The sequence below is a fragment of the Phyllobates terribilis genome, unplaced genomic scaffold, assembly GCF_046119375.1.
Source record: "Phyllobates terribilis strain yellow unplaced genomic scaffold, ASM4611937v1 Scaffold_13__5_contigs__length_258822181, whole genome shotgun sequence".
Lineage (NCBI taxonomy): Eukaryota > Metazoa > Chordata > Amphibia > Anura > Dendrobatidae > Phyllobates > Phyllobates terribilis.
Genome location: NW_027362773.1, coordinates 229,677,037 through 229,703,513, shown reverse-complemented (window position 1 = coordinate 229,703,513; position 26,477 = coordinate 229,677,037). Strand labels below are relative to the sequence as shown.

Sequence of the window (26,477 nt, the reverse complement as noted above, 5' to 3'; positions counted from 1 at the left end):
CTGAGCCCCTCACCTGGTGAGCACAGTACGACGTGGGCAGCCGTTACCTGCAGACGTGGTCTGGATAATAAGAACTGTGAGTAAAGGCCCTGAACTGCATCACTGACTCCGTGTCGTTACTGCTGCTGCCCTGCACCATCACCCCCATCCTCCGCATACACTGCCCTGAGGCTATACTCCTCCCGTGGGGAGTTATGCTACGCTCTGCTGCACCCACAACACCAGCCTTAGCGGTCTGCCCTGTAGCGGCGGTTCACTCTGACCGCAATCCACGGGTGGCGTAGTCGGACATTTAAACATCAAAACCACATAAATAGTTCCGCCACTGGTTTGACCGCCCTGAGCCACGGAACCGGATCGCCGCCACAAAGACTACAACCACCAGCATCCACCAAAAAGGGTCCGGCTCCGGGTGTCCCAAGGCCCAGGGGGTGCGTCAGAACATTTTCATCACCTTTCACAATCACCAATGGGACAAGGCAGGGATGTCCTCTGTCCCCTCTCTTATACATCCTAGTGACGGAGCACCTGCTCTCATCAATTCGCCATAACCCCAATATTAGGTGGATTGAGGTGGGAGGCACCGAGTACAAGTGCTCTCTATTTGCTGATGATGTCCTAGTATATATCACTCAATCACATATATCCATCCCTGCTGTTATGGCTGAAATAGATCACTTTGTTACATGGTAAAATTTTAAAATCAATGCAGCGAAGTCTGAGGCCCTCGATGTCTCCCTCCCTAAATCCATATAGGATTCCATCCAGTCCAACTTTCCCTTTGCCTGGCCCTCACAGGGTATCAAATACTTAGGAATTCCTATTCATAGAGACCTCTCCCATCTATGTTATCTTAATTTTGGGCCCTTTATTGAACAATTCCATACAGACCACGGTTGGCAAGTTAGAACTGTAAGATTCACTACGTGAACCACTGGTGTTTTGTGGAAAAGCACATGTACACCGCGTTCCAAATTATTATGCAAAAAGTGTTTAGGAGTGATAAGGGAAGAATTTGTTTGTTTGTCAGTTAAACTCATTGATGGTGATGTGTGTCAGGGCTCTTTATATCACTGTAAGCAATTGCAGACACCTGTGCTAATTAGTTTGGCAGGTGTGTCCAATGAAAGGCAAGACTACTTAAGAAGGCTCTCTCAAGGCATGACTACAATCAACATTGTGCGATGATCAGGATGAAGTGTCTTGGCAATCAAGAAGTATGTAGCTGATTCACAGTACACACGTGTGCGTGCTGATAAGGGCAAATTGAGGACTCTTTCCTACAGGCAATTACGTCAGGTTGAAAGAGCAGCGGCAAAAAAGCCTTGTCATAGCAGCAGACAAGTTTTTGAAGCTGCTTGTGCCTCCAACGTCCCCCGAACAACAAGATGCAGGGTCCTTCAGAGGTTTGCAGCTGTGCATACGCCATCCTGTCGACCTCCTCTATCCACTTCACACAAGCAGAAACGGCTCCAGTGGGCCAAACATTACATGAAGACTGATTTCAAAACTGTTTTGTTCACGGATGAGTGCCGTGCAGCGCTCGATGGTCCAGATGAATGGAGTGGAGGATGGCTGGTTGATGGACACCCCACGCAAACACGGCTACAGCGCCAACAAGGAGGAGGTGGAGTAATGTTTTGGGCTGGAATCATGGGGAGAGAGATTGTCGGCCCCTTTAGGATCCCTGAAGGCGCTAAAGATGAACTCCATAATGTATGTGGATTTTCTCAAACAGCACTTCCTGCCATGGTTCAAGAAGAAGAACCGTGTATTTCACAGCAAGATCATTTTTCTGCATGATAATGCACCATCTCATGCTGCACATAAAACATCTGCATCTCTGGCTGATATGGGCATAAAAGGGGACAAACTTATGGTGTGACCCCCATGCTCCCCTGACCTCTACCCCATTCAGAACCTTTGGAGCATCATTAAAAGGAGTGTCTATGATGGCGGGAGGCAGTTCACATCTAAGCAACAGCTCTGGGAGGGTATTCTGTCCTCATGCAAAACAATTGAAGCAGAAACCATCCAAAACCTGACAAATTCAATGGACGAGAGAGTTCAGAAGCTCCTTTCGAACAAGGGGTCCTATGTGAAAATGTAACATCACCTAGAATAAAGTTTTGAGTTGAAAACTGTTTGATTTCAGTTTCTAACAACCTGCTAATGCTTATAATTTCAAAAATGACCATTTTTTTGGTCTTTATTAAAATGAAAAGGTTGATCGAAAAGTTTGGGGGATCTAAGAGTGTGGCAACCCAGTAGTCATGATTACTTCGAATTCTGACAATATGAGGGTCATGCTGCAGGTAGTGCAGCAAGAAGGCACTTATGTGTCTTGTGCATCTCGGAGCCCCAAAATTATTTTCCGGGCTAGATGCAGCTAAAAATTATTTTTAATTTTAAATCTGGTGGAGCTTATTATAGATGGCCTAATAGGATCAGTGCTGCACACTGCTACAAAGCCCAAATTATTTTCCAGTCAAGATACAGATAAACATGATTAGTAATTTGAAAGCTTAAAACGGTTGGTAGGGTGATTTTAACCAATCATCAAGCTTTTACTCTCCCCAGGATGACACAGGGGTAGAAAAGTCGTTTCGGATCCATGATTTGTTCATCTTTATGAACGTGAGTCTGTCTACATTATCAGTGGAGAGCCGCGTGCGCTTATCTGTCAGCACACCACCAGCAGCGCTGAACACACGTTCAGACAGAACGCTGGCTGCGGGGCATGACAAGATCTCCAAGGCGTAAGTGGCTAGCTCCGGCCATTTATCCAGATTGGAAGCCCAAAAAGAGCAAGGGTCCAGTGACACAGTCGTGGCTTCAATGTTTACTTGGAGATACTCCTGTACTATCGTCTCTAGGCGTTGACTATGTGTCAAACTTCTTGTCTCCTGTGGCCTTGCAAAGGATGGGCTAAAAAAGTGGTGAAATGATTCCGCAAAATTGATGTTACCAGCAGATACTGTGGTTCTGTTACGGTTTGAGTGCTGAACACTTGACGGTCCCACGGTTGGCAAGTTGGAACTGTGAGATTCACTACGTGCACCACTGGTATTTGTGGAAAAGCACATGTAAGATTCTGCAACAGTCTCTGCTGATACTCCTGCATGCGTGCATCCCTTTCTATGGCAGGAATAATTTCTGCAAATTTACTTTTGTACCGGGGATCTAACAGTGTGGCAACCCAGTAGTCAGGATTATTTCTAATTCTCACAATTCGAGGGTCATGTTGCAGGTAGTGCAGCAAGAAGGCACTCATGTGTGTTGCGCATCCAGGAGCACCAAGTCCCTGTTGTGTTGGTGGCGAGGTAACAATCATGCTTCCTTCCTCTGTCCTCTCCCCCCAACCTCGCACAACAGAAATGTGATCAAGGTCTCCCTCATCTGATGAGTCTTCCATCAGTTCGTCCTCCACTTCTTCCTGGGCTCCTGCACCTTCCTCACTAGTTTGGCTGCTACCATGCGCCCTGGTAAAATCATCTCCCCCACCCTCACATGCCTGCCGCCTTGGTGCTGCCGACCGTCTGGACCTTGCAGATGTTAGCCCTTCCGCATACAACTCCTCCTTCTCTATTTCCTCCACCTCCTCTTGTGCCACCACCTGACTCCGAATTCTGTTTAACATGTGCTCCAGCATGTAAATCACCGGAATAGTCATGCTGATAATGGCATCGTCAGCACTAAACATCTTCGTCGCCATTTCAAAACTGTGCAGAAGGGTGCATAGGTCCCTGATCTGAGACCACTCTTCCAGCGTGATTTGCCCCACCTCTGAATCTCGTTGGCCCAGGCTATACGTCAGAACGTATTGCACCAGGGCTTGTCGGTGCTGCCACAGTCGCTGCAACATGTGCAGAGTTGAATTCCACCGGGTAGGCACATCGCATTTTAGCCGGTGAAGTGGCAGGCCCAACGACTTCTGTAGAGATGTAAGTCGCTGAGCTGCGGGATGCGAACGGCGGAAGTGAGCACACAGCGACCGTGCCCTCTGCAGAAGGCCATCTAGTCTGGGATAGTGGGCTAAAAATTGCTGGACAACCAGGTTCAACACGTGAGCCATACAAGGCACGTGTGTGCCATTGCCCCGGCGAAGGGCCGCACCCAGGTTTGCAGCATTGTCGCACACAGCCTTCCCTGGTTTCAGGTCCAGTGGAGACAACCATTCATGAAATTGGTTCTCCAGAGCTGACCACAACTCCTCAGCTGTGTGACTCACATTTCCCAGACATTTCAATGTAAAAACCGCCTGATGACGTTGAGCCCTACTGCCAGCATAGTAAGGAGGTGTGCAGGATCCCTTCTGCGCAGTTAGAAAGCTTGTGGCATGACCAGACAGGCTTTGGGTGCAGGTGGAAGACCGAGAGGAGGTTGAGGAGGCAGAAGCAGTGGAGGAACTTTGACATAAAGAGGATTGACGCACAACTCGTGGGGACGGCAAGACTTGGACAGCAGCCCCTTGTCCTGCTGTCACCATAGTTACCCAGTGCCCAGTCAGCGACATGTAACGCCCCTGTCCATGCCTACTCGTCCAAGTGTCTGTGGTGAAATGCACCCTGTCACCCACAGAGTTTCTCAAAGAAGCGGTGATGTTGTGTGCGACATGCTGGTGGAGCGCAGGCACACCTTTCTTTGAGAAGTAGTGCCGACTGGGCATCTGGTACTGGGGCACTGCGACGGACATAAGGTCTCGAAAATCCTCTGTGTCCACCAGGCGGAAAGGCAGCATTTCTGTAGCCAAGAGCTTGCAGATGGTGAAATTCAACCTCTTAGCTTTCTCATGGCTAGGAGGAAATGGTCTTTTACTTGTCCACATCTGAGGGACCGAGGGCTGGCTATTGTGCTTAGACGGGGTTGATAAGGGTGTCCCCGGCAAACTGCCGGTCTGTGAGGAAGATGCAGGCGGACATGTTAGGTTGCCTTGATCCAAAGGTGGTGCTATCGATGTCGGACAGCGCTCAAGACCAGCTGGTGTTACCACCTCCAAAGAAAATGATGACCTGCCAATCATGCTGGCTGTTGCGGGTAAAGAGGTGGCAGGTCTGCGCCCCAAAACAGGTGTGACTGCTGTCCCCCCAGTCACAGAGGATGAAGAGGCCGCGGATGCACAAGATATGGCAGACGGTGGTTGGCCCGGCCGGCTAGGCCGCATTGTAGCACACTGAGCTTCCCACTGCAACTTATGCTTCATGTCCATGTGCCGGTTCATGCATGAAGTACTCAAACTATGTATTTTTTGGCCTCTACTTAGCTTTTGCTGACAAATGTTACAGATAACACGAGTTGGGTCGTCTTTATCGATCTGAAAAAATGCCCAGGCTATGCAAGGCTTAGCACCCATGCGACCTGAAGAGCCACCACGACTTGTGGTGAGAGGCAGAGTTGTGTTTGAGGATGCAGTTGTTGACGTGCTTCCAGTACTATGTCTCTGTCCAGGAAGGCGCAACCTGACCTCGTCGTCACTAGCATCTTCCTCCACCTCCTCTGCTGACCTCATCTCTTGGCTGACTGTGGGTTGACAGTAAGTGGGATCTCCAACCTCATCATCATCACCCTGTGCGTTATCACACCCGTCATCCTCAGAGCCAACCTGTTCCTGCCCTGACAAAAAACTAAAGTTGTCGCTCCAATCAGGTATTTGAGTCTTATCATCGTCTTCCTCATTGTCTCCACCAACAGGAGTTACAGTTTGGGAATGAGGGTCTACATTATGGTCAGAACCTTCTGCGTCTGGTCCTGGATCCGACTCATAAAGATTCTGGGCATCAGTGCAGATCATTTCCTCGTCTGGATTCACAGAAGCGCTGGAGTCGACCTCTGATTCCCAGGCTATAGTATGAGTAAACAGCTCTGCAGACTCAACCATCTGTTCTACCTCATACTCAGACGGGCAGCTGGAGATTTGGGAGCTGTGAGGAAGCAAGTGCGATTTGGGTGACACCTTTGAGGACTGGAGTATTTGTGATGTTGAAGTTGATGTGGAGGAGAGCCCACTTAAAGGAGCACTTGATATCCGTTGAAGCACCTGCTGTTTTTGTGCCTCATCTGGAATTTGTAGCGATTGGCGTGGCCGTAAGAAAGGGATCTTATCACATTGTCCGCTAAAAGAAGTAGACATTTTAGTTTGGCTGGAAGATGGTCTTTCTTCTGCACCTACCCCACGGACACAACCTTTTTTCCCCTTCCCAACACGCCTATTCCCCTTTCCACCAGCAGCAGGCCTTTTTCCACTCATTTTGGTGGTTAACTAATTCACAACTCTGGAGTTGTTTGCACAAAAAAACAATGGATGGTAACCGAGCAGAGCTGAGTGGCCAAACTGTGGTATTAGGCCAAAACTATTGGCTGGGTTAGATGCAGAAAAAAATTATTTTTAATTTGCAACCTGATGGAGGTCAGTATAGATGGACTAATAGACCAAGTCCCACACACCGCTAGAAGCCCAAATATTTTTTCAGAGCTAGATGCAGAAATTTTTTTTATTCAATTTGCAACCTGATGGAGGTCAGTATAGATGGACTAATAGACCAAGTCCCACACACTGCTAGAAGCCCAAATATTTTTTCAGAGCTAGATGCAGAAAAAAATTATTTTTAATTTGCAACCTGATGGAGGTCAGTATAGATGGACTAATAGACCAAGTCCCACACACCGCTAGAAGCCCAAATATTTTTTCAGAGCTAGATGCAGAAATTTTTTTTATTCAATTTGCAACCTGATGGAGGTCAGTATAGATGGACTAATAGACCAAGTCCCACACACTGCTAGAAGCCCAAATATTTTTTCAGAGCTAGATGCAGAAAAAAATTATTTTTAATTTGCAACCTGATGGAGGTCAGTATAGATGGACTAATAGACCAAGTCCCACACACCGCTAGAAGCCCAAATATTTTTTCAGAGCTAGATGCAGAAAAAAATTATATTCAATTTGCAACCTGCTGGAGGTCAGTATAGAAGGACTAATAGAACAAGTCCCACACACTGCTAGAAGCCCAAATATTTTTTCAGAGCTAAATGAAGAAAAAAATTATCTTTAATTTGCAACCTGATGGAGGTCAGTATAGATGGACTAATAGACCAAGTCCCACACACTGCTAGAAGCCCAAATATTTTTTCAGAGCTAGATGCAGAAAAAAATTATTTTTAATTTGCAACCTGATGGAGGTCAGTATAGATGGACTAATAGACCAAGTCCCACACACCGCTAGAAGCCCAAATATTTTTTCAGAGCTAGATGCAGAAAATTTTTTTATTCAATTTGCAACCTGATGGAGGTCAGTATAGATGGACTAATAGACCAAGTCCCACACACTGCTAGAAGCCCAAATATTTTTTCAGAGCTAGATGCAGAAAAAAATTATTTTTAATTTGCAACCTGATGGAGGTCAGTATAGATGGACTAATAGACCAAGTCCCACACACTGCTAGAAGCCCAAATATTTTTTCAGAGCTAGATGCAGAAAAAAATTATTTTTAATTTGCAACCTGATGGAGGTCAGTATAGATGGACTAATAGAACAAGTCCCACACGCTGCTAGAAGCCCAAATATTTTTTCAGAGATAAATGAAGAAAAAAATTATTTTTAATTTGCAACCTGATGGAGGTCAGTATAGATGGACTAATAGACCAAGTCCCACACACTGCTAGAAGCCCAAATATTTTTTCAGAGCTAGATGCAGAAAAAAATTATATTCAGTTTGCAACCTGATGGAGGTCAGTATAGATGGACTAATAGAATGATGCTATGCCCAAAAGATTTTACTTCACTAGGTGCAGTAAAAAAATTGGTATTCTATACACAGGTGGTATATCTTGCAACACAGATAGGCTACTCCACTGACTAACACACTCTGCAATAGGCCAAAAAGGATTAGCTTTGCTAGATGCAGCCAAATGCTGTGAAAAAAACTTGCACAGCACTGGCACAGACCTGCCTGGCAAAAACTGATAGGAACTGATGTAACCTAGTCCTGAAAAGGACTCCAATTACAATTAGTCTTTACTCCCACAATCTATCTATTTAAGAGCACAGACCTGCTTGATAAAAGTTGTAGGAAATGCTGTAACCTAGTCCTTAAAAGGACTGCAATCACAACTATTCCCTACTCCCAAGCTATCTGTATATTTGTGCGAAAATTGGCTTGAAATTAACAAGGTATAGCGCACACAGCAACAGGGGTGCCGTCTAACACGCAGCTGCAGCAGTGAGAAAATGGTGGCGACGGGGAAAATGGCTTGGTCTTATAGGGCAAGGACATGTGACATACACTGCCAATCACACATGCCCTTGCTTGTGTGAAAAAAAGCACTTCACTCCGTGTGTGCGCTGCTGATAGGCTGACAGATTGCACCTCCCCACTGCAAATGCGGGAAAGAGAAAAAAAAATGGAGATCTTCATTGTTCCTGCAGAGATCCATCCCCTGCCCCGCTGTACACTCAAACTGCGTATTAACATTAATTTTCATCATTACTGAGAAAAAATCCAGTTATGATTTTGGTGCACGAACAGTTATCGAACATAACCTCGAACAGCCGAATTTTTCTCAAATTGTTCGTGTTCGCCGACCGGCTCGAACACCGCCCAAAACAGCTCGAATTTGAGATTGGCGAACAGTTGGAGTAGAACAACGCTCATCTCTACTTATGACGTGTGAAAAGGCTTGTATTGGACAAGAATCCGAGGGATGATGACTTTAAATCAGACTTTTAAATCTTCCATTTTCTGGGATGTCTTCTATAAGGATAATCACTGATATTGATCATAGCGCTATAAGAAACAGTGTGTGTGGCTCAAAAAGCCTTGCAAATAACTGAGTAGTTGTGGCTGAGGGGTTAAGGTGATGAATTTGAAATCTATTAGGGTCTCGTTGCATAGGTTTAAATCCTACCTTTTAAATAGTGTTTTGACAATTATCTCAGTAGATCAATTCCCACCTTCCTTAGTCTATCCCCCACAACTGTGGTCTATGATCTCTGGATCGGATTTGTAGAACCAATCTGACAGCATCTAAAGATCTTATTTTTGTTAGCTGGCCTAGCACGTCATTACATGTGCATCATGCCGCTAATCAAAACAAGCCCCGCAAGTGATGTCAGGTAAGAGGTGCTTGTCAAGCTGCCACAGACCACTGCTGCGGCTGATATACTGGGACATGCGCTTCAATTTGCACCAGCTCTACTTGAATTGACTCTCGGATGGAGCCCTTTACCACACAATGAAAATTCTTTAGCAACTTCTGGATGAGCAGCTTTCTAACAGTTTAAGTTTTACAATTATTTTTTCTCTCCATTTTTTCAGGTAATAGGTCCAGCACTCTAATTGGCAGGCAAATTTCATCAACATTTTAAAACTGTCTAATTGTGATATCGTGGAACTCTAGGCACACTTGTGAATTGAAAGTGGAGAAGATAATAATTTACCATTGAGTATTAATTGTAGATTTGCACCGCAGCTTTACAGCCTGTTTTCACAATCATGAATGATTTGATTAACATGCTCTGTTCTCTGGTTTCACCACAACAAATACCAGCCAAGTAAGATATCTGTCTGGTTCCATGGTGTAATGGTTAGCACTCTGGACTTTGAATCCAGTGATCTGAGTTCAAATCTCAGTGGAGCCTGTAAATTTCTTTCAGCACAGAGGTGTAATTTTGTCCTTTCACACCACTCCAGCCTATGTCCAAGGTTTAACATGAAAAAATAAAGTCAAAATCCACTTGCCAAATGCCAATAAACACTAGAATGGTCCAAGGATCCATGGAATCATCACTTTGGATCAATGGAATCATCACTTGGAATCATCACTTTGAATCAGCGAGCCAATGCTATCTGTCAAAAAGGTTTAGTCAAAGTTAAAACTGATTTCAGGATCAAGACTCATACCTTCTATGTCAGACCAAGCAATCATACTTTATGACTTGTGCCAATATTCTCATGTTGCCTTTTTCCAGGTGGGTAAATCTGATGAGAATTTCAAGCCAAAATGGCTTCTGGAAACGCCGGCATTTTCTTTTCAGAATCATGTTTTCTTGTGTTTTTCCAGCATTTTCTGCAGCAATTTATTAACATTTTTGGTGGCATTGTTTTGGCCATCTGTTGAGTGTGTTTTTGTGGATTTTTTGTTGCCCACAAAATGCTCCACAAGTCACTCAGGAACCTTCCAGGGTCTTTCTAAGGTTCCCATTGACTTGTATTGTAACAATGGAGGTCTTCATAGCGAAAAAAAACACCTGAAGAATAATTTGCTCTCTTTATTTAACCGCTTTACATTTTGGAAACTTGATGCAGTTAAAAAATGCTCAAAAGCGTGATTTTATGAAACGTTAGTTTTGTTTCCATAGAAATATATTCATTCTTTTGAGAAATTTTAGAGTCTTTTTCAAGACATTTTCAGAGCCGACTTACTCTAAATCTGTCTTATGACGTGTGAAAAGGCTTGTACTGGACAAGAATCCGAGGGATGATGACTTTAAATCAGACTTTTAAATCTTCCATTTTCTGGGATGTCTTCTATAAGGATAATCACTGATATTGATCATAGCGCTATAAGAAACAGTGTGTGTGGCTCAAAAAGCCTTGCAAATAACTGAGTAGTTGTGGCTGAGGGGTTAAGGTGATGGATTGGAAATCTATTAGGATCTTGCTGCATAGGTTTAAATCCTACCTTTTAAATAGTGTTTTGACAATTATCTCAGTAGATCAATTCCCAACTTCCTTAGTCTATACCCCACAACTGTGGTCTATGATCTCTGGATCGGATTTGTAGAACCAATCTGACAGCATCTAAAGATCTTATTTTTGTTAGCTGGCCTAGCACGTCATCACATGTGCATCATGCCGCTAATCAAAACAAGCCCCGCAAGTGATGCCAGGTAAGAGGTGGTTGTCAAGCGGCCACAGACCACTGCTGCGGCTGATATACTGGGACATGCGCTTCGATTTGCACCAGCTCTACTTGAATTGACTCTTGGATGGAGCCCTTTACCACACAATGAAAAATCTTTAGCAACTTCTGGATGAGCAGCTTTCTAACAGTTTAAGTTTTACAATTATTTTTTCTCTCCCTTTTTTCTGGTAATAGGTCCAGCACTCTAATTGGCAGGCAAATTTCATCAACATTTTAAAACTGTCTAATTGTGATATCGTGGAACTCTAGGCACACTTGTGAATTGAAAGTGGAGAAGATAATAATTTACCATTGAGTATTAATTGTAGATTTGCACCACAGCTCTACAGCCTGTTTTCACAATCATGAATGCTTTAACATGCTTTTTTCTCCAGTTTCACTACAACAAATACCAGCCAAGTCAGTTTTCTGTCTGGTTCCATGGTGTAATGGTTAGCATTCTGGACTTTGAATCCAATTATCTGAGTTTAAATCTTAGTGGAACCTGTAAAATTCTTTCAGCACAAAGGTGTCATCTTTTCCATTCATACCGCTCCCTCCTATGCCCGAGGTTTAACATGGAAAAAGAAAGTCAAAATCTATTTGCCAAATGCCAAAAAACAATTGAATGGTTCAAGGATCCATGGCCAAGGCTATCTATCAAGTAGGCTTTGTCAAAGTTAAAGTTGACTTCATGAAACAAGACTCATACCTTCTATGTCTCACCAAGCATCCATACTTTATCACTTGTGTCAATATTATCATGATGTTTTTTTCCAGGTGGGTATTTTCTTTTCAGAATCATCTTTTCTCATGTTTTTCCAGCATTTTTCTACAGCAATTTATTAACATTTTTGGTGGCATTGTTTTGGCCATCTGTTGATTGTGTTTTTGCTTTTTTTTGTTGCTCACAAAACGCTCCAGAAGTCACTCAGGAATCTTCCAGGGTCTTTCTAAGCTTCCCATTGACTTGTATTGTAAGAATGGAGGTCTTCGTAGAAAAAACGCATGAAGAATGATTTGCTCACTTTATTTAACCGCTGTACATTTTGGAAACTTGATGCGGTTAAAAAATACTCAAAAGCCTGATTATATGAACCGTTAGTTTTGTTTCTATAGAAATTAATCTTTTCATTCTTTTGAGCATTTTTGGAGCCTTTTTCAAGAGGTTTACGGAGTCAACTCTCTCTGTATTAGATCTGTAGAACCAACATGACAGCATCAAAAAATCTTACATTGGTTAGTTGGCCTGGCACTTCATCACATGTGCATCACGCCGCTAATCAAAACAGTCCTCGCAGGTGCCATCAGGTAAGAGGTCTTTATCCAACGGCCACAGACCACTGTTACGGCTGATATGACACGCGCTTCAATTTGTACCAACTCTACTTGAATTATCTCTCGGATGGAGCCCTTTACCACACAATGAAAAATGTTTAGCGACTTCTGGATGAGCAGCTTTCTAACAGTTCATGTTTTACAATTATTTTTATCTCCCTTTTTCCTGCTTATAAGTCCAGCACTCTAATTAGTAGACAATTTTCATCAACGTTTTAAAACGGTGTAATTGTGATATCGTGGAACTCTAGGCACAGTTGTGGATTGAAAGTGGAGAAGATAATAATTTACCATTGTGTATTAATTGTAGATTTGCACCGCAGCTATAGAGCCTGTTTTCACAAGCATGAATGATTTGATTAACATGCTCTGTTCTCTGGTTTCACCACAACAAATACCAGCCAAGTGAGATATCTGTCTGGTTCCATGGTGTAATGGTTAGCACTCTGGACTTTGAATCCAGTGATCTGAGTTCAAATCTCAGTGGAGCCTGTAAATTTCTTTCAGCACAGAGGTGTAATTTTGTCCTTTCACACCACTCCAGCCTACGTCCAAGGTTTAACATGAAAAAATAAAGTCAAAATCCACTTGCCAAATGCCAAAAAACACTAGAATGGTCCAAGGATCCATGGAATCATAACTTTGAATCAGCAAGCCAATGCTATCTGTCGAAAAGGTTTAGTCAAAGTTAAAACTGATTTCAGGATCAAGACTCATACCTTCTATGTCAGACCAAGCAATCATACTTTATGACTTGTGCCAATATTCTCATGTTGCCTTTTTCCAGGTGGGTAAATCTGATGAGAATTTCAAGCCAAAATGGCTTCTGGAAACGCCGGCATTTTCTTTTCAGAATCATGTTTTCTTGTGCTTTTCCAGCATTTTCTACAGCAATTTATTAACATTTTTGGTGGCATTGTTTTGGCCATCTGTTGAGTGTGTTTTTGTGGATTTTTTGTTGCCCACAAAATGCTCCACAAGTCACTCACGAACCTTCCAGGGTCTTTCTAACGTTCCCATTGACTTGTATTGTAACAATGGAGGTCTTCATAGCAAAAAAAAACACCTGAAGAATAATTTGCTCTCTTTATTTAACCGCTTTACATTTTGGAAACTTGATGCAGTTAAAAAATGCTCAAAAGCGTGATTTTATGAAACGTTAGTTTTGTTTCCATAGAAATTAATATTTTCATTTTTTTGAGCATTTTTGGAGCCTTTTTCAAGAGATTTTCAGAGCCGACACCCTCTATATTTGCATTATGACATGTGAAAAGGCTTGTACTGGACAAGAATCCGAGGGATGATGACTTTAAATCAGACTTTTAAAGCTTCCATTTTCTGGGATGTCTTCTATAAGGATAATCACTAATATTGATCATAGTGCTATAAGAAACAGTGTGTGTGGCTCAATAAGCCTTGAAAATAACTGAGTAGTTGTGCCTGAGGGATTAAGGTGATGGACTTGAAATCTATTAGGATCTCACTTCATAGGTTTAAATCCTACTGTTTAAGTAGTGTTTTGACAATTATCTCAGTAGATCAATTCCCACCTTCCTTAGTCTATCCCCCACAACTGTGGTCTATGATCTCTGGATCGGATTTGTAGAACCAATCTGACAGCATCTAAAGATCTTATTTTTGTTAGCTGGCCTAGCACGTCATCACATGTGCATCATGCCGCTAATCAAAATAAGCCCGCAAGTGCCGTCAGGTAAGAGGTGCTTGTCAAGCGGCCACAGACCACTGCTGCGGCTGATATACTGGGACATGCGCTTCAATTTGCACCAACTCTACTTGAATTAACTCTCGAATGGAGCCCTTTACCACACAATGAAAAATCTTTAGCGACTTCTGGATGAGCAGCTTTCTAACAGTTTAAGTTTTACAATTATTTTTTCTCTCCCTTTTTTCTGGTAATAGGTCCAGCACTCTAATTGGCAGGCAAATTTCATCAACATTTTAAAACTGTCTAATTGTGATATCGTGGAACTCTAGGCACACTTGTGAATTGAAAGTGGAGAAGATAATAATTTACCATTGAGTATTAATTGTAAATTTGCACCGCAGCTTTACAGCCTGTTTTCACAATCATGAATGCTTTAACATGCTCTTTTCTCCTGATTCACCACAACAAATACCAGCCAAGTCAGTTTCCTGTCTGGTTCCATGGTGTAATGGTTAGCACCCTGGACTTTGAATCCATTGGTCTGAGTTTAAATCTCAGTGGAACCTGTAAAATTCTTTCAGCACAAAGGTGTCATCTTTTCCATTTATACCACTCCCTCCTATGCCCAAGGTTTAACATGGAAAAAGAAAGTCAAAATCCATTTGCCAAATGCCAAAAAAACAATTGAATGGTCCAAGGATCCATGGCCATGGCTATCTATCAAGTAGGCTTTGTCAAAGTTAAAGTTGACTTCATGAAGCAAGACTCATACCTTCTATGTCTTACCAAGCATCCATACTTTATGACTTGTGTCAATATTATCATGATGTTTTTTTCCAGGTGGGTATTTTCTTTTCAGAATCATCTTTTCTCGTGTTTTTCCAGCATTTTTCTACAGCAATTTATTAACATTTTTGGTGGCATTGTTTTGGCCATCTGTTGATTGTGTTTTTGCTTTTTTTTGTTGCTCACAAAACGCTCCAGAAGTCACTCAGGAACCTTCCAGGGTCTTTCTAAGCTTCCCATTGACTTGTATTGTAAGAATGGAGGTCTTCGTAGAAAAAACGCATGAAGAATGATTTGCTCACTTTATTTAACCGCTGTACATTTTGGAAACTTGATGCGGTTAAAAAATACTCAAAAGCCTGATTATATGAACCGTTAGTTTTGTTTCTATAGAAATTAATCTTTTCATTCTTTTGAGCATTTTTAGAGCCTTTTTCAAGAGGTTTACGGAGTCAACTCTCTCTGGATTGGATCTGTAGAACCAACATGACAGCATCTAAAAATCATATTTTGGTTAGTTGGCCTGGCACTTCATCACATGTGCATCACGCCGCTAATCAAAACAGGCCCCGCAGGTGCCATCAGGTAAGAGGTCCTTGTCCAACGGCCACAGACCACTGTTACAGCTGATATGACACGCGCTTCAGTTTGTACCAACTCTACTTGAATTATCTCTCGGATGGAGCCCTTTACCACACAATGAAAAATGTTTAGCGACTTCTGGATGAGCAGCTTTCTAACAGTTCATGTTTTACAATTATTTTTATCTCCCTTTTTCCTGCTTATAAGTCCAGCACTCTAATTAGTAGCCAATTTTCATCAACGTTTTAAAACGGTGTAATTGTGATATCGTGGAACTCTAGGCACAGTTGTGGATTGAAAGTGGAGAAGATAATAATTTACCATTGTGTATTAATTGTAGATTTGCACCGCAGCTATAGAGCCTGTTTTCACAAGCATGAATGATTTGATTAACATGCTCTGTTCTCTGGTTTCACCACAACAAATACCAGCCAAATAAGATATCTGTCTGGTTCCATGGTGTAATGGTTAGCACTCTGGACTTTGAATCCAGTGATCTGAGTTCAAATCTCAGTGGAGCCTGTAAATTTCTTTCAGCACAGAGGTGTAATTTTGTCCTTTCACACCACTCCAGCCTACGTCCAAGGTTTAACATGAAAAAATAAAGTCAAAATCCACTTGCCAAATGCCAAAAAACACTAGAATGGTCCAAGGATCCATGGAATCATCACTTTGGATCAATGGAATCATCACTTTGAATCAGCGAGGCAATGCTATCTGTTAAAAAGGTTTAGTCAAAGTTAAAACTGATTTCAGGATCAAGACTCATTCTTTCTATGTCAGACCAAGCAATCATACTTTATGACTTGTGCCAATATTCTCATGTTGCCTTTTTCCAGGTGGGTAAATCTGATGAGAATTTCAAGCCAAAATGGCTCTGGAAACGCCGGCATTTTCTTTTCAGAATCATGTTTTCTTGTGTTTTTCCAGCATTTTCTGCAGCAATTTATTAACATTTTTCGTGGCATTGTTTTGGCCATCTGTTGAGTGTGTTTTTGTGGATTTTTTGTTGCCCATAAAATGCTCCACAAGTCACTCAGGAACCTTCCAGGGTCTTTCTAAGGTTCCCATTGACTTGTATTGTAACAATGGAGGTCTTCATAGCGAAAAAAAACACCTGAAGAATAATTTGCTCTCTTTATTTAACCGCTTTACATTTTGGAAACTTGATGCAGTTAAAAAATGCTCAAAAGCGTGATTTTATGAAACGTTAGTTTTGTTTCCATAGAAATATATTCATTCTTTTGAGCAATTTTGGAGTCTTTTTCAAGACATTTTCAGAGCCGACTTACTCTAAATCTGCCTTATGACGTGTGAAAAGGCTTGTACTGGACAAGAATACGAGGGATGATGACTTTAAATCAGACTTTTAAATCTTCCATTTTCTGGGATGTCTTCTATAAGGATAATCACTGATATTGATCATAGTGCTATAAGAAACAGTGTGTGTGGCTCAAAAAGCCTTGCAAATAACTGAGTAGTTGTGGCTGAGGGGTTAAGGTGATGGATTTGAAATCCATTAGGATCTCGCTGCATAGGTTTAAATCCTACCTTTTAAATAGTGTTTTGACAATTATCTCAGTAGATCAATTCCCACCTTCCTTAGTCTATCCCCCACAACTGTGGTCTATGATCTCTGGATCGGATTTGTAGAACCAATCTGACAGCATCTAAAGATCTTATTTTTGTTAGCTGGCCTAGCACGTCATCACATGTGCATCATGCCGCTAATCAAAACAAGCCCCAAAAGTGATGTCAGGTAAGAGGTGCTTGTCAAGCGGCCACAGACCACTGCTGCGGCTGATATACTGGGACATGCACTTCAATTTGCACCAGCTCTACTTGAATTGACTCTCGGATGGAGCCCTTTACCACACATTGAAAAATCTTTAGCAACTTCTGGATGAGCAGCTTTCTAACAGTTTAAGTTTTACAATTATTTTTTCTCTCCCTTTTTTCTGGTAATAGGTCCAGCACTCTAATTGGCAGGCAAATTTCATCAACATTTTAAAACTGTCTAATTGTGATATCGTGGAACTCTAGGCACACTTGTGAATTGAAAGTGGAGAAGATAATAATTTACCATTGAGTATTAATTGTAAATTTGCACCGCAGCTTTACAGCCTGTTTTCACAATCATGAATGCTTTAACATGCTCTTTTCTCCAGTTTCACCACAACAAATACCAGCCAAATCAGTTTTCTGTCTGGTTCCATGGTGTAATGGTTAGCACCCTGGACTTTGAATCCATTGGTCTGAGTTTAAATCTCAGTGGAACCTGTAAATTCTTTCAGCACAAAGGTGTCATCTTTTCCATTCATACCACTCCCTCCTATGCCCAAGGTTTAACATGGAAAAAGAAAGTCAAAATCCATTTGCCAAAAACCAAAAAACAATTGAATGGTCCAAGGATCCATGGCCAAGGCTATCTATCAAGTAGGCTTTGTCAAAGTTAAAGTTTACTTCATGAAACAAGACTCATACCTTCTATGTCTCACCAAGCATCCATACTTTATGACTTGTGTCAATATTATCATGATGTTTTTTTCCAGGTGGGTATTTTCTTTTCAGAATCATCTTTTCTCGTGTTTTTCCAGCATTTTTCTACAGCAATTTATTAACATTTTTGGTGGCATTGTTTTGGCCATCTGTTGATTGTGTTTTTGCTTTTTTTTTTGCTCACAAAACGCTCCAGAAGTCACTCAGGAACCTTCCAGGGTCTTTCTAAGCTTCCCATTGACTTGTATTGTAAGAATGGAGGTCTTCGTAGAAAAAACGCATGAAGAATGATTTGCTCACTTTATTTAACCGCTGTACATTTTGGAAACTTGATGCGGTTAAAAAATACTCAAAAGCCTGATTATATGAACCGTTAGTTTTGTTTCTATAGAAATTAATCTTTTCATTCTTTTGAGCATTTTTGGAGCCTTTTTCAAGAGGTTTACGGAGTCAACTCTCTCTGGATTGGATCTGTAGAACCAACATGACAGCATCTAAAAATCATATTTTGGTTAGTTGGCCTGGCACTTCATCACATGTGCATCACGCCGCTAATCAAAACAGGCCCCGCAGGTGCCATCAGGTAAGAGGTCCTTGTCCAACGGCCACAGACCACTGTTACAGCTGATATGACACGCGCTTCAATTTGTACCAACTCTACTTGAATTATCTCTCGGATGGAGCCCTTTACCACACAATGAAAAATGTTTAGCGACTTCTGGATGAGCAGCTTTCTAACAGTTCATGTTTTACAATTATTTTTATCTCCCTTTTTCCTGCTTATAAGTCCAGCACTCTAATTAGTAGCCAATTTTCATCAACGTTTTAAAACGGTGTAATTGTGATATCGTGGAACTCTAGGCACAGTTGTGGATTGAAAGTGGAGAAGATAATAATTTACCATTGTGTATTAATTGTAGATTTGCACCGCAGCTATAGAGCCTGTTTTCACAAGCATGAATGATTTGATTAACATGCTCTGTTCTCTGGTTTCACCACAACAAATACCAGCCAAATAAGATATCTGTCTGGTTCCATGGTGTAATGGTTAGCACTCTGGACTTTGAATCCAGTCATCTGAGTTCAAATCTCAGTGGAGCCTGTAAATTTCTTTCAGCACAGAGGTGCAATTTTGTCCTTTCACACCACTCCAGCCTACGTCCAAGGTTTAACATGAAAAAATAAAGTCAAAATCCACTTGCCAAATGCCAAAAAACACTAGAATGGTCCAAGGATCCATGGAATCATCACTTTGGATCAATGGAATCATCACTTTGAATCAGCGAGGCAATGCTATCTGTTAAAAAGGTTTAGTCAAAGTTAAAACTGATTTCAGGATCAAGACTCATTCTTTCTATGTCAGACCAAGCAATCATACTTTATGACTTGTGCCAATATTCTCATGTTGCCTTTTTCCAGGTGGGTAAATCTGATGAGAATTTCAAGCCAAAATGGCTCTGGAAACGCCGGCATTTTCTTTTCAGAATCATGTTTTCTTGTGTTTTTCCAGCATTTTCTGCAGCAATTTATTAACATTTTTCGTGGCATTGTTTTGGCCATCTGTTGAGTGTGTTTTTGTGGATTTTTTGTTGCCCATAAAATGCTCCACAAGTCACTCAGGAACCTTCCAGGGTCTTTCTAAGGTTCCCATTGACTTGTATTGTAACAATGGAGGTCTTCATAGCGAAAAAAAACACCTGAAGAATAATTTGCTCTCTTTATTTAACCGCTTTACATTTTGGAAACTTGATGCAGTTAAAAAATGCTCAAAAGCGTGATTTTATGAAACGTTAGTTTTGTTTCCATAGAAATATATTCATTCTTTTGAGCAATTTTGGAGTCTTTTTCAAGACATTTTCAGAGCCGACTTACTCTAAATCTGCCTTATGACGTGTGAAAAGGCTTGTACTGGACAAGAATACGAGGGATGATGACTTTAAATCAGACTTTTAAATCTTCCATTTTCTGGGATGTCTTCTATAAGGATAATCACTGATATTGATCATAGTGCTATAAGAAACAGTGTGTGTGGCTCAAAAAGCCTTGCAAATAACTGAGTAGTTGTGGCTGAGGGGTTAAGGTGATGGATTTGAAATCCATTAGGATCTCGCTGCATAGGTTTAAATCCTACCTTTTAAATAGTGTTTTGACAATTATCTCAGTAGATCAATTCCCACCTTCCTTAGTCTATCCCCCACAACTGTGGTCTATGATCTCTGGATCGGATTTGTAGAACCAATCTGACAGCATCTAAAGATCTTATTTTTGTTAGCTGGCCTAGCACGTCATCACATGTGCATCATGCCGCTAATCAAAACAAGCCCCAAAAGTGATGTCAGGTAAGAGGTGCTTGTCAAGCGGCCACAGACCACTGCTGCGGCTGATATACTGGGACATGCACTTCAATTTGCACCAGCTCTACTTGAATTGACTCTCGGATGGAGCCCTTTACCACACATTGAAAAATCTTTAGCAACTTCTGGATGAGCAGCTTTCTAACAGTTTAAGTTTTACAATTATTTTTTCTCTCCCTTTTTTCTGGTAATAGGTCCAGCACTCTAATTGGCAGGCAAATTTCATCAACATTTTAAAACTGTCTAATTGTGATATCGTGGAACTCTAGGCACACTTGTGAATTGAAAGTGGAGAAGATAATAATTTACCATTGAGTATTAATTGTAAATTTGCACCGCAGCTTTACAGCCTGTTTTCACAATCATGAATGCTTTAACATGCTCTTTTCTCCAGTTTCACCACAACAAATACCAGCCAAATCAGTTTTCTGTCTGGTTCCATGGTGTAATGGTTAGCACCCTGGACTTTGAATCCTTTGGTCTGAGTTTAAATCTCAGTGGAACCTGTAAATTCTTTCAGCACAAAGGTGTCATCTTTTCCATTCATACCACTCCCTCCTATGCCCAAGGTTTAACATGGAAAAAGAAAGTCAAAATCCATTTGCCAAAAACCAAAAAACAATTGAATGGTCCAAGGATCCATGGCCAAGGCTATCTATCAAGTAGGCTTTGTCAAAGTTAAAGTTTACTTCATGAAACAAGACTCATACCTTCTATGTCTCACCAAGCATCCATACTTTATGACTTGTGTCAATATTATCATGATGTTTTTTTCCAGGTGGGTATTTTCTTTTCAGAATCATCTTTTCTCGTGTTTTTCCAGCATTTTTCTACAGCAATTTATTAACATTTTTGGTGGCATTGTTTTGGCCATCTGTTGATTGTGTTTTTGCTTTTTTTTTTGCTCACAAAACGCTCCAGAAGTCACTCAGGAACCTTCCAGGATCTTTCTAAGCTTCCCATGGACTTGTATTGTAAGAATGGAGGTCTTCGCAGAAAAAACGCAAGAAGAATGATTTGCTCACTTTATTTAACTGCTTTACATTTTGGAATCTTGATGCGGTTAAAAAAATACTCAAAAACCTGATTTTATTAACCATTAGTTTTGTTTCTATGCAAATTAATCTTTTCATTCTTTTGAGCATTTTTGGAGCCTTTTTCAAGAGGTTTACGGAGTCAATTCTCTCTGGATTGGATCTGTAGAACCAACATGACAGCATCTAAAAATCTTATTTTGGTTAGTTGGCCTGGCACTTCATCACATGTGCATCACGCCGCTAATCAAAACAGGCCCCGCAGGTGCCATCAGGTAAGAGGTCCTTGTCCAATGGCCACAGACCACTGTTACAGCTGATATGACACGCGCTTCAATTTGCACCAACTCTACTTGAATTATCTCTCGGATGGAGCCCTTTACCACACAATGAAAAATGTTTAGCGACTTCTGGATGAGCAGCTTTCTAACAGTTTAAGTTTTACAATTATTTTTCTCTCCCTTTTTCCTGCTTATAAGTCCAGCACTCTAATTAGTAGCCAATTTTCATCAACGTTTTAAAACGGTGTAATTGTGATATCGTGGAACTCTAGGCACAGTTGTGGATTGAAAGTGGAGAAGATAATAATTTACCATTGTGTATTAATTGTAGATTTGCACCGCAGCTATAGAGCCTGTTTTCACAAGCATGAATGATTTGATTAACATGCTCTGTTCTCTGGTTTCACCACAACAAATACCAGCCAAGTAAGATATCTGTCTGGTTCCATGGTGTAATGGTTAGCACTCTGGACTTTGAATCCAGTCATCTGAGTTCAAATCTCAGTGGAGCCTGTAAATTTCTTTCAGCACAGAGGTGTAATTTTGTCCTTTCACACCACTCCAGCCTACGTCCAAGGTTTAACATGAAAAAATAAAGTCAAAATCCACTTGCCAAATGCCAAAAAACACTAGAATGGTCCAAGGATCCATGGAATCATCACTTTGGATCAATGGAATCATCACTTTGAATCAGCGAGGCAATGCTATCTGTTAAAAAGGTTTAGTCAAAGTTAAAACTGATTTCAGGATCAAGACTCATTCTTTCTATGTCAGACCAAGCAATCATACTTTATGACTTGTGCCAATATTCTCATGTTGCCTTTTTCCAGGTGGGTAAATCTGATGAGAATTTCAAGCCAAAATGGCTCTGGAAACGCCGGCATTTTCTTTTCAGAATCATGTTTTCTTGTGTTTTTCCAGCATTTTCTGCAGCAATTTATTAACATTTTTCGTGGCATTGTTTTGGCCATCTGTTGAGTGTGTTTTTGTGGATTTTTTGTTGCCCATAAAATGCTCCACAAGTCACTCAGGAACCTTCCAGGGTCTTTCTAAGGTTCCCATTGACTTGTATTGTAACAATGGAGGTCTTCATAGCGAAAAAAAACACCTGAAGAATAATTTGCTCTCTTTATTTAACCGCTTTACATTTTGGAAACTTGATGCAGTTAAAAAATGCTCAAAAGCGTGATTTTATGAAACGTTAGTTTTGTTTCCATAGAAATATATTCATTCTTTTGAGCAATTTTGGAGTCTTTTTCAAGACATTTTCAGAGCCGACTTACTCTAAATCTGCCTTATGACGTGTGAAAAGGCTTGTACTGGACAAGAATACGAGGGATGATGACTTTAAATCAGACTTTTAAATCTTCCATTTTCTGGGATGTCTTCTATAAGGATAATCACTGATATTGATCATAGTGCTATAAGAAACAGTGTGTTTGGCTCAATAAGCCTTGAAAATAACTGAGTAGTTGTGCCTGAGGGATTAAGGTGATGGACTTGAAATCCATTAGGATCTCACTTCATAGGTTTAAATCCTACCGTTTAAGTAGTGTTTTGACAATTAGATCAATTCCCACCTTCCTTAGTCTATCCCCCACAACTGTGGTCTATGATCTCTGGATCGGATTTGTAGAACCAATCTGACAGCATCTAAAGATCTTATTTTGGTTAGCTGGCCTAGCACGTCATCACATGTGCATCATGCCGCTAATCAAAATAAGCCCGCAAGTGCCGTCAGGTAAGAGGTGCTTGTCAAGCGGCCACAGACCACTGCTGCGGCTGATATACTGGGACATGCGCTTCGATTTGCACCAACTCTACTCGAATTAACTCTCGGATGGAGCCCTTTACCACACAATGAAAAATCCTTAGCAATTTCTGGATGAGCAGCTTTCTAACAGTTTAAGTTTTACAATTATTTTTTCTCTCCCTTTTTTCTGGTAATAGGTCCAGCACTCTAATTGGCAGGCAAATTTCATCAACATTTTAAAACTGTCTAATTGTGATATCGTGGAACTCTAGGCACCATTGTGGATTGATAGGGGAGGAGATATTAATTTACCATTGTGTATTAATTGTAGATTTTCACCGCAGCTTTAGAGCCTGTTTTCACAATCATGAATGATTTGATTAACATGCTCTTTTCTCCGGTTTCACCACAAGAAAAAACAGTCAAATCAGCTATCTGTCTGGTTTCATGGTGTAATGGTTAGCACGCTGTACTTTGAATCCAGTGATCTGAGTTCAAATTTCAGCAGGAACTGTGAAATTCTTTCAGCACAAAGGTGTTATCTTTGCTGTTCACACTGCTCCAGCCTACGTCCAAGATTTAACATGAAAAAAAAGTCAAAAAACTCTTGAATGATCACTTTTAATCCTATGGCCAAGTCTATCTATCAAATAGGCTAATTCAAAGTTAAAATTGACTTCATGAAGCAAGACTCATACCTTCTATGTCACACCAAGCAATCATACTGAATGACTTGTGTCAATATTCTCATAAGTTTTTTTCCAGATGAGTAAATCTGATGAGAATTTATATCCAAAATGGCTTCTGGAAACGCCGGTATTTTCTTTTCGGAATCACCTTTTCTCGTTTTTTTCCAGCATTTTCTACAGCAATTTATTAACATTTTTGGTGGCATTGTTTTGGCCATCTGTTGAGTGTGTTTTTGTGACTTTTTTTGTTGCTCACAAAGCGCTCCAGAAGTCACTCAGTAACCTTCCAGGGGTTTTTCTTTCTTCCCATTGACTTGTATTGTAAGTCTGAAGAATGATATGTTCACTAGTGATAAGCGAGCGTGCTCGCCAATACTGGGTACTCGCCCGAACATGTTCGGCGCTTGGTGAGTATTTCCGCGTTGTTCTGTCATGAGCTCGGGTCCCCGCTCTGCATGTTTGGCGCTCTTTAGAGAGCCAATGAACATGCAGGGATTGCTTGCCATGCACTGTAATGCCGTAGCTATGTTGTTTGTGGCATTACAGTGAATGACTGGCCGCATAGCGTCATCGAGCCTATATAAGTCCCAGTCTACCCCGGAAACTGGCAGAGTAGGGATACCTGCTGCTGAGTGAGGGAGAGATTTGCTTGTTTATTAGTTAGTATAGGTGTTCCACAACATATCTATATCCATTTGAACTAACAGTCTTCTTAGGACTAATCCAGCTTCATATATTCAGCGGTGATAGCAGTTTTTAGGCAGGCAGGCAGGGTTTGTGGTAGTGTATACAGCACAAGAGGGTCCATTGCACGTTCTGTCTGATCCTGCTGTTACAGATATTTGTAGACATAGCCCCAGATATCAGGATCCAGGGCTAATTCTTAATCATGATTATTTGCTTTAAAAGCAATCCAGAGTACACAATTTTACTGTTCCATTTGCTTGTTAGCATTGCGGAATACAGCCAGATCTTTTCCATCATCAAACGTGATCCCATATTACAGCGATAAAAATCCAGAAATTTGTAGAGAATGTGGAAATTATTGTTCTCCATTTAGAGTTTGTAGCAGTGTGTCAGTGAAGCTATTCATATGTGGTCACTGTGAAAAATAGGAAACTACAGGGCCGCATTTAAAATCGTGGGTGTCCGTCAGACGTATCACATACAGTATAACTGTGTTACAAATCCAGCCATTTCTGTCCTCCATTTAGAGTTTGTAGCAGTGTGTCAGTGAAGCTATTCTCATTTCATCACTGTCAAAAATAGGAAACCTCAAGCTCACTATTTAAAATCGTGGGTGTCCGTCAGACGTATCACATATAACTGCAGTACAAATCCAGCCATTTGTAACGACCGTGAAAAATATTGTCCTCCTTTTAAAATGGGCAAGGCACGTGGCAAGGGATGGGGAAGTGGACATGATGTTGATGGTGTATGCAGAGGAAGACGCCGAGCTGAAATTGTGCCACCACAAACACCCACATCTTGTCGCTCGACCTTCTTTTCCCCAATTACTAGGGGACAACAACACACCAGTATTGAACCCAGAGCAGTGTCAAAAGGTTGTTGGTTGGATAGCAAATAATGCTTCCAGTCACCTTGCCACTACCACCACCATCCAGTCTTCCACATGGTCAAGTCTCAGTAGCCGTGAGTCTGGAGCGCATATTCCTCACCCTGATCCTTCTTCCCCCCACCATACCGAGTGCCAGGAGACAACTGATCCCACACTTGGACACTCCGATGAACTGTTCACGTTTCCATTTATAGATTCGGGCCTCTTACCCTGCCAACTTCAAGCGTAACAAGAGGAGATCGCATGAAGTGATGCCCAAATATTTGACCAGCCATGGTCACATGAAGGCAATGGTGGGAAACTGTTGCAAGAGTTGGATGATGATGATGAGACGCAATTGCCAGAAAGTCAGGAGGAGGAACAGGGTGCGGAAGTGGAAAGACGATGAAGTCACTGACCCAACCTGGCAAGGTGACATTGACATCCGGAGCAAGGACAGCAGTACACAGGGGGAGGGAGGTGTAGCACCACAACAATGAGGAACAAGTAGTGCGGTGGCCACAGACACAATGCGGGCAACCGTTCCCCAGAACACCAACACAACAGAAGTTGCCAATACAACTGTTAGGTCTTCCCGAATCTGGTTCTTTTTTAAAGACTCTGCAGATAACCCCAAAAAGGCCATTTGCACCATCTGCCAGGCCAGTATCAGCAGGGGTAGCAAAATTAGCAGTCTGACCACCACCAGCATGATTAGGCACATGACAACAAAGCACCCGACTAAGTGGGCCAAACGCCAGGGTCCAGAAACAGTATCTGCGGGTGACACTACTGCTTGTTCTGCTGTTGTGCATGCACACCAATCCCCTGTCCATGGCACATTCGAAGATGCCTCCTGCCCAGCACCTGTCGTTGCACACTCTTAACTAGCACCATCAGCAACGTTCCCGCATTACACAAGCACGTGGCCCAGAACATTAGCCATGCCCTCAACAATGCAGTTCCTGGGAAGGTCCACCTAACCATGCACACGTGGACAAGTGCTTGTGGGCAGGGATGGTACATCTCACTGATGG

At 41.6% G+C, this 26,477-nt stretch overlaps 7 non-coding genes across 7 annotated transcripts; all 7 read left to right on the top strand.

Moving 5' to 3' along the window:
• The first annotated feature begins 9,563 nt into the window (after window positions 1-9,563).
• Window positions 9,564-9,635, top strand: TRNAQ-UUG (transfer RNA glutamine (anticodon UUG)). Its single transcript has one exon. It is a non-coding gene; the product is annotated as a tRNA-Gln (tRNA).
• Window positions 9,636-12,658: 3,023 nt separating this feature from the next.
• TRNAQ-UUG (transfer RNA glutamine (anticodon UUG)) lies at window positions 12,659-12,730 on the top strand. The gene has a single exon. It is a non-coding gene; the product is annotated as a tRNA-Gln (tRNA).
• A 1,668-nt stretch (window positions 12,731-14,398) lies between these two features.
• Window positions 14,399-14,470, top strand: TRNAQ-UUG (transfer RNA glutamine (anticodon UUG)). The gene has a single exon. It is a non-coding gene; the product is annotated as a tRNA-Gln (tRNA).
• A 1,252-nt stretch (window positions 14,471-15,722) lies between these two features.
• On the top strand, window positions 15,723-15,794 carry TRNAQ-UUG (transfer RNA glutamine (anticodon UUG)). The gene has a single exon. It is a non-coding gene; the product is annotated as a tRNA-Gln (tRNA).
• Window positions 15,795-17,480: 1,686 nt separating this feature from the next.
• TRNAQ-UUG (transfer RNA glutamine (anticodon UUG)) lies at window positions 17,481-17,552 on the top strand. Its single transcript has one exon. It is a non-coding gene; the product is annotated as a tRNA-Gln (tRNA).
• A 1,249-nt stretch (window positions 17,553-18,801) lies between these two features.
• TRNAQ-UUG (transfer RNA glutamine (anticodon UUG)) lies at window positions 18,802-18,873 on the top strand. The gene has a single exon. It is a non-coding gene; the product is annotated as a tRNA-Gln (tRNA).
• A 3,008-nt stretch (window positions 18,874-21,881) lies between these two features.
• On the top strand, window positions 21,882-21,953 carry TRNAQ-UUG (transfer RNA glutamine (anticodon UUG)). Its single transcript has one exon. It is a non-coding gene; the product is annotated as a tRNA-Gln (tRNA).
• Window positions 21,954-26,477: the final 4,524 nt, after the last annotated feature.